Genomic DNA, 8,667 nt, shown 5'->3' on the forward strand with positions numbered 1-8,667 from the left:
GAAAGAAGTATTAATATGTGACACAATCTTGTTAAAGTTTTTTGTATACATTTTCTCAATTGGATCTTGTTTACTTTTGTTTCTCTAGGCTTATATGTTAACATCGACTTATAATTTTATAATATAAAAAATATTTTCTATCTAATTGAACTTATTAATATGCAAATATTACAAGAAGTTAACCAACAAATATGTAATAAAATATTATTGTATTTAATACTTCCCATATTGATCTTTTTTTGAACAATTATTCAACCAGACTATTGTACATCATATGTAAACATTGACATATATATAAAAATAAAATAAAAAATTCAACAATATTGAATCCATTGCAAAATGTCTCTTTAGCCATACAAAGTTTAACTAAGTTTTAGGGACAAAACATTTTTCAAATTGTATTACTGATTTGGCACTCTTTTTTAATAGAAGATATTTCTTCACACTTTCCCTCTCCATACATTTCTTCATCCAACCAAAAATGCTTGAAAATTTATTCCCAAACATAATCTTAAAACCTCCAAATCTTTCATATGTAAGAAACCAACGAATCAATGAGACAATGCAATATTTTCCATTCCAAAATCATTTCCCCCAAAATAATCTTTTCCTTTAAGAGCTTCTTCCAGTATTCCTAAACTTACTATAAATTGTCGCTTTCCTTCTTCATGTTCTTCTCCCTCACTTCAAAATATACATTTTCCTCAACTATAAATATACATAGCCGAGGAAAATAACAACGTTGTAAAACATTCTATTAACAAATATCTTATGAACAATTATAAATTTTAAAGTAAAAATCAATGAATTTTTAAGCCACATGTACCTTCTTTTCTATAAAAACTATTTAGAATTGAACCATGGCACGGTCATATGGATTAGATGGTAAAAAAGAAGGGTCATTACTCCACACCTCATCAATATATTGAAGTATAATGGAATATTTAGCCACAAGTCTGTCATTGTGAATAAGAACTTCATTTCAGCCAAAAGGGGGATTTTTTTAATTGAAGAGATCTTCTTCCAAAAACTCATATTTTACACCCTTTTCTTTGTGCCCAATCATGACTCTCAGAGAAAAAGGGATGGCCCAAAAGCCAATAAGCTTAACCTCATATTCACCTGCTATTTCTTTAGCCATTTCCCCTTCAATCTTCACTGATCAATCTTTTTATGAAGAAAAAGAATAAATCTCTGTTGTAGTTAATAGCTATTTTATCTTCTTTGTTGGGCAAGGGAAAAAAAACTACTGTTGATGCAACTACTTGTGTAATGGACTTTCCAACTTTGACCCGTCTCTTCGAAATATGGAAATCGGTTCCATGCATATTTGCTAGAAACAAGAAATGAGAAATGACATAATCACAAAATGAGAAACGAGAAAAAAGGGTAATGACAAGCTAACTAGAAACATAATTTAAAATTTAAAATTTAATAACAGATACTTTAAAACTTATTTTTAACTTCAGATCCTATTGTATCTTTAATTTATGTATCCATAATGAATAAAATACTTCACTTTAGTGTGCAGTTTTAAATTTTTTAAAAGGATAAAACACCTCCAAAGATTAGCTAATAATGTGGGTAATTTGATAGATCTACCCATGATCAAAACATAGTGCAAGAAGATGCTCATCACGATGTTTTCATAAGAAAAAATGGGAAAATTGGTAGGGCCAAGAAATCGCAACTACACTTAATACTTTGGGCACTAAATGTAGAACTCTAGAAGATCTTTCCAAAAATTTCAACAGTGCATGATTTTGAGCTATGAGAAGAAAGTTATGACTTCTACAAGTAGACATGAATTTTAATATAGATTTTTGTAGTTTTTATAGTTGTTAGACTTTATTTTATAATTAATTAGCTTATGAGATTTTCGTTTTCATTCCCAAGGGATAATGGTGACCCTTGGGATCCATCAAACTTGTATAATCTCTATTTTTCAAAATGAATGGATAACTTTTTGTCTTGCAGAAACATCTACTATTGCATTTTAATTGCTTTCAATTTAGTCACAATACCATTGGTTCTACACTATTGGAATTCTTTAGAATAATTGAGAGGGGGGTGAATCAATTATCCAAGGTCCAAATGTATAAATAGAACTTTTCACAACTTAGTGAACCCATATCCATAAAACATATCACACATCCATTAGATCATACAATCACTTAAACTTTTTAGGTTACTATCAAATCAACTTTGCAAAAATGTAAGCATGAAATAACAGATTTAATAACACATTTGACACAATGATTTTACATGGAAACCCAATTTGGAAAAAACCACAATAATATGATACTAATTTTCACTCTTCTGATGCGATGCCCTATGAAAGGCCAACCTTGTTCAAAGTTACAATGCACACTGTTAAATGTGACCTGTTTAGAAGATTTCAATCACTCTATTATGAGTGAGTCTTGTTTGAGGACTTTAAATCATTCACTTAGAATGTCACCTAGATAAAGAATTTAAAAATGATTGCTAGGTCAACCTTAATCCAAAGGATTTACCCTAGACTAATGCAATAACAAGGCTTGATCTGATAACAATTTATAACTCACTTTGTAGATTATAGATCTCTCTTGTTTCAGTCCTCTATTCTAGATTCAATTGTATGAGTTTTTTTAGCATTTACATTTCAGATTGCACTCTATCTACTTTAAAGATGAAAGCAAGAGAGAGACCTAAAACAAAGAAAAAATAAAATCAAGAGATAGGTAAAATAGAACAATCCAAAGAACAATAATACACCTATATAATTTAATTGGGAAAAAAAGTTAAAAATAAGAATTAAATAATTCATCATATAACTACAAGAAAAAAAAAGAAAAATAGACAAATCTCATTGTTAAAAACTATATATATATATATATATATATATATATATATATATATATATATATATATATATATATATGTTTGAGCTATACAAGGAGAGAAAGATGGATCTAACATTCAACATTTCTAAGAAGGGCTAATGGAGAAGAACAAGGAGGAAATCAACAAGTTATAGAGAGTTTAGAAATACTAGAAGAAAATCTCAAAGGAAAATATTATTTGGGAGGGATGACCTTTGGAATGGTATATATTGCATTTTATTTAGCAATAAGTTTCTTTTCTACATATGAAACATTTGGAGATTTTAAGATTATGTTTGAGGATAAATTTCTGAGTATTATAGGCTGGGTGAAGAAGTGTATGGAGAGGGAGAGTATAAAAAAAGCACTTCCAAAACAAGAAAGAGTGCTACAATTCATAGTGCAATTTACAAAGTGTTCTATTTTAGAAGCTTAGTTAAACTTTGTTTCAGTAAAGTTTACATTTGTAATGTATTGAGATGTGTCCTCTATTATTATTTTTATATGTGCTAAAGATTATAAATACTACATCATAATAAATTTACATAACTTTTTATTACAAGTTCATTATGGTAATTTGGTCTAACATTGACATTGTATAAACTTGGTTGAAAAATACAGCAATGCCCCCTATTTGTGTGTTTCTTTGTAGACTACATAATTCAATTAGGCCTCTAATAAAATCACATCACATTAATCTTCAAAGTATATTAGAGTAATTAATGATAAAAAAATTTCACAATATATGAAATATTTAAGCTATTATTTCTGGATGTGATTATGTCCAAATTTTTATATAACATTTATCATCACATTCTATGATCCATCATTAGAATGAAAGAAAACAAAAAGGACAATAAAATCTGTACTCACTTTCATATCTATATGCCAAATAGTTGCATGTCTCAAACAATTTGTTTTCAAGTTTTTCTTCTTTGTGAAGAGATTTCAATTGTTAGCCACAATTTGAGTCATAGGGTATAGTGATTATAAAGTTTAAGATGAAATGGGGTAGATTTCAAAGTTTCACAAGAAATATTGGAGAAATTATTAAAAAAAATTGGCTGCAAAAAATTAATATGATTAATTTATTATTACTCTCAATTTGTGTAAAAATGTTGAATATCATATTACACAATTTTGGTACCAATTTCTTTAAACATAGTTTAACATTAAAAGAATTTTTATGGAGTCTTCTACTCCCTCTTTTCATGAGGTTCAGTAAGTTAATATTGTTAGAAATATTAATTCTACTTAGAATTAATTTTCCATCATTAGATGTTTATGTTGTGTTAGCTAAAGTATTTTTTAGAAGTTTGTAGATATTTTGTCTTGTTAGCTAATGCTAATTTCTCTATAATATTATACACTTGCCTATAAAAAGGAACTATGTATTCATTTGATATCATGGTGAATGGAATACAATATATTTTTTATTGTGCTACAGCACATTGTGTTTGGTGTTTTCATTTTTTTTTCCTCTGCTCATTCATCAAATATTAAAAGGAAGCTCTTATGAACTATTCATGGAGGAGTTTTATGAAAGTCTTCTCAATGATTTTATTCTCTCTTTATCTCAAGAAATTTAGGCTACAAGAAAAAAAAAAGTTGTTAAGAAAAACTCAAAAGAGCAAGTTTTCAAAATAACTTGACTTTGGGTAGGTTGATTTTATGATGCCTCTTTATCTCAAGACATTTAAGGCTAGAAGAAGAAAAAAAAACCCAAAGTTTTTTTTTTCAAATTTTTTTTTTAAAGAGGGGTAAAAATTTTATTAAATAAAAAAGAGAGCTTAACAACTCAAGAAACAAAGAGAACTACATAGTTTTATCCTGGTCCACAAGTTGAACCAGCATCTGAGATAAATCAAGGGGAAGCATCCTATGATCAAAAATATTCCAAGCCAGCCCCTGCTCTAAGGCCCATTTAGCCAAACAATCAGCCACACCATTCCACTTATGAGGGATATGCATAAAAGACATTGAATCTAGAGAATTGCTTAACTGAATGATCTACTGAATAACTAGAGCCAAATGCCAATCCACATGAACAAGGTTCCTATTATGCAATAAGTTCATAGCCACCTGCGAGTCAGTCTCACAGATGATTCATTTCCAGCCACGTTGACAACACTGTTCCACTGCAACCAAGATAGCTAGGGCTTCCATGAGGTTATTAGTTTGGTAACCCTTGTATACAAAAAATAGAAACTGAATATCACCAGAACTATCACGCCCAACTCCCCCAATCCTAGCTAGACTAGGATTTCCCCGAGAAGAACCATCAGTGTTGATTTTAAGAATGCCCGCCTTAGGAGGAGACCAGTGTCCCTAATGATTAACACATTGAGAGTGTTGCTTAGCTCTATTCCCAGAGCAGGTGTGAGGGGCTGAGGGAGTGCAACCATGAAGAGAAAAGGAGAGGCAAGAGTAAATACCAGCATCAGTAGGATCGAAACCCCCATCGATGTCACATTTAAAGGAAAACTTAGAACAACAATTTTTCAAAATTACTTGACTTTGGGCATGTTGATTCCTCTTTATCTCAGGAAATTTATGCTAGAAGTGTTGGAAGTATTAGAGTTTTTTTTTTGGGGGTGGGGGGTGTGTGTGAATTAGAACTCACTAATTCTAATTAATCAATTTGCAGATTGTAACTTTAAAGACTCGAGAAACTGAATGCATTCAAAACTTATTCAAATAAATAACATTCATCATGCATAAATATAAAACATGAACTCACAGAAGATAGAGACATTTATTTTGCCAAGTGGGAAACCCTCAAAATTCCTCAAAAAGGATTCGTCATAAAGAGAAAAAACCACTCCATGAATCTATAATCTTTATTGAACTTCAACCCCTTTACAATCAGCAACAATAACTACTCAAGACCCTTTATACCTTTTTCTATTTGTTTACAATATCACATACACATATACATGTATATGCTACATCTATACATGTAGGTAAGCTTATAATATAGCTTTCAGATTACAACTTTTCACAAGTTTTCTCAAATGTATTTGTGTCTCCTTTTCAATGATCTTTTCACACACTTACATTTCAGATTTTACAATGATCTCTTTAAATAGAGATAGAATTTGAAATGAATTAGTTATACAAAACAAACTGAACCAGTTAGGGCCGTTTAACAAAACCACTTTATGAAATGTTGTTTTAAAACCAACTTTTATCAATTATGCCTCAGATTTGTGCATGTTCAGCCATATAAACTTCAAACTGTGCAAGTAGGACTTCAAACTTGAAGCCTTCAAAAAATGCATTTTGAACAAATGAAAAAACTTCAACGAAAGAGTGTCATCTTAAGGTTTGAACAGTGACCCTTCATTTTATTGAAACTTCATTCAAACCATTAGAGTTTGAACAAAAATTTTCCTTTGAAGATTAATCAAAAGCCTTTATTTTTGAAACTAGAGATTTGAAAAGACTTCCATAGTTTTCACAACAACAAAAAAATAGTTTTCATAACCCTTATTTCATTTTTTTAAAAAAAATCGACTATAATTTTTAAATTTTTCAAAGAATAAATCCGATTGACCAAACAATATCTTTGGCTTTTTAATTAAAGAATAACTCATGGGAAAGCATTTGAACTTTATATTCCTTTTCCAGAACATTTCAAAAAAAAATTCAACTGTCTGAAAACATTCCAAATTTTTCCACCTTAATCCTTTTAAAACTTTGAATGAAGTGCGACATGCCTATAACTGGTAGGAAAACTTTTCAATTTTACCTTCATTATTCTCTGTTACAAAATTGTGAACCCCTTTATCTTGTTTTAAAAGAAAAACTCCATTATTCCACCTCAGCTATTCCATGCACACGCACACGAAGAAAATAAATAGATGAGAATATTTTCAAAGAAGCGGCATGAACAAACCTTACACCATTCACTATTAAAAAAAGCTATTCAAACCATTATCACATTTAACCTCAATTTGCAGAGAACAAACCTTTTCTTTTATGCAACCAAAGAACCCATATTTTCTAGATTTTGCTTCACACGAAAAACATCATACTGAAATCTTACAAAATCTTTCACATAGAGAAAATTCCTTCATTATATATAGAAAAATTAAAAACTTACAAACTCGTAGAAAAAGAAACTCTTCACAATAGCATATGTAGGCTTAAAACATATTCTATCAAATGCCCACAACCTTAACTGCATTCTGATGTCCTTTGGAGTCTGCCATAAAAATCTTACAACTAGCAAAAACATGCATGCTTTTACTTAGTGCCATGTGCTGATCAGTACTTCTCATTTACTATGTCGCCGGTATATGTGCCATGTTAAAAAAAACATTTTGTTTTGCCTTTGCCATGTTTTATTTTCAAGCTTGCCTACAATGTAACAAAGTCAAACTTGTCTTTGATTATGCCATGATATATGCCATGTTTACCACCTTTTAATATTACCTTGCATTCTACCAACTGTGTGAATTACCATCATGATCAACAAGAAGGAAAAAAATTGAAGTTGAACAAGTCTTAGAAGAACAATTTTTCAAACTAACTTGACTTTAGACAGGTTTACCTTGTCTTTTTGTTAGTTCATGGTGACTAATTAGGAAAGTACTATACATACTTCATAGATCCTTTGGAAAAGAAAAATTTGGGCCCTATTTGGTCAAGATTTTAGGCCGACATGTAATTATTAATTATAACCCTAAAATGGTAAAAATACTTGTATAAAAATGGCTTAGAGTTAGGGATTGTTTCATTGTTGTGATGCAAAAATTGGTTTTTGCAACAGTATTGAGCTGTAAGGGATTATAGATTATAATCAAATTTTAATCACTAGATTGTAACAATATCGAACTTGTTGTTTGCTGGACGTAGCCCAAGGATTGGGTGAACCATGTTAAATCTTGGTGTCTTGTGTTCTTTTTTGTGTGATCTAATATTTTCTAATATTATTTATATTTGCATGTAATTGTTATTTCTGTTCATGGTTTAATGCTAACACTTTTTGTGGGGCTATTATAAGTTTTTGGTTTATCTATCTTCTACTATAAACAATCAAGACCCTTTCTTAAAACATATTTTTCCATTCAAAACTTTCGCTTCTTTTTTAGTTTGGTGGCGATTGCACCGAACACAAAGAAGAAATTCTAGAGACATAAAAGCTGATCACAATTTCTAGTTTGCTGTTGTAATAAAAGTTATATGGTTGAAATAATAGGCGAATGAAAATATATATATTAGTGAGTAGATTTTTACAATCTATAAGTATTATTAGTTCCTTCCATGGCAGGAAACTTATGCATTCGTTAAAAGTGAATGATCTTATTAGTTTGTCCAATCAGGTGCTTTTATTTATTTTTATCCATTTTCCACTATATACATATCTTTTTCTTGACATTTTTGCAAACTTAGTCAAGCTTATTTTCATGCAATTTGATTGGTCTATGTGTGCTACAGTCATGAGTTTGAAAGTTTTTTTTTCATTATTGTTTTGTGCACACAAAATAATTTTTTATTTTTCCAAACTTTAGATATCAATACTAGTATTGTCAAATATTTATAGATTGTGGTTACAATTGTATTTAATTTCTCAAAAATCAATAGAAACAAACAAAACAAGACAGCATGATAAGGATTTATAGAGATGACATTTCTTGTCGTTTATTATTGTTGTGGTTACAGTTGTATTCCATTTCTAAGAAATCAACAGAAACAAACAAAACAATATGACATAATAAGCAATTAGAGAGATGACATATCTTGTCGTTTATAATTGTAGTGTTGCATAAGTTTCTTTGGAAAAGATGTTTCTTTATAG

The 8,667-nt window shown here is 29.8% G+C and overlaps 1 pseudogene; it reads right to left on the minus strand.

Annotated features, from left to right (window-relative positions):
- Positions 1-366: 366 nt before the first annotated feature.
- Positions 367-1,141, minus strand: LOC149559776 (glutathione S-transferase U19 pseudogene; annotated as a pseudogene).
- Between the last annotated feature and the right edge of the window lie 7,526 nt (positions 1,142-8,667).

The sequence above is a fragment of the Cupressus sempervirens genome, chromosome 4, assembly GCF_028749045.1.
Source record: "Cupressus sempervirens isolate cs-2001-9-10 chromosome 4, ASM2874904v1, whole genome shotgun sequence".
Classification (NCBI taxonomy): domain Eukaryota; kingdom Viridiplantae; phylum Streptophyta; class Pinopsida; order Cupressales; family Cupressaceae; genus Cupressus; species Cupressus sempervirens.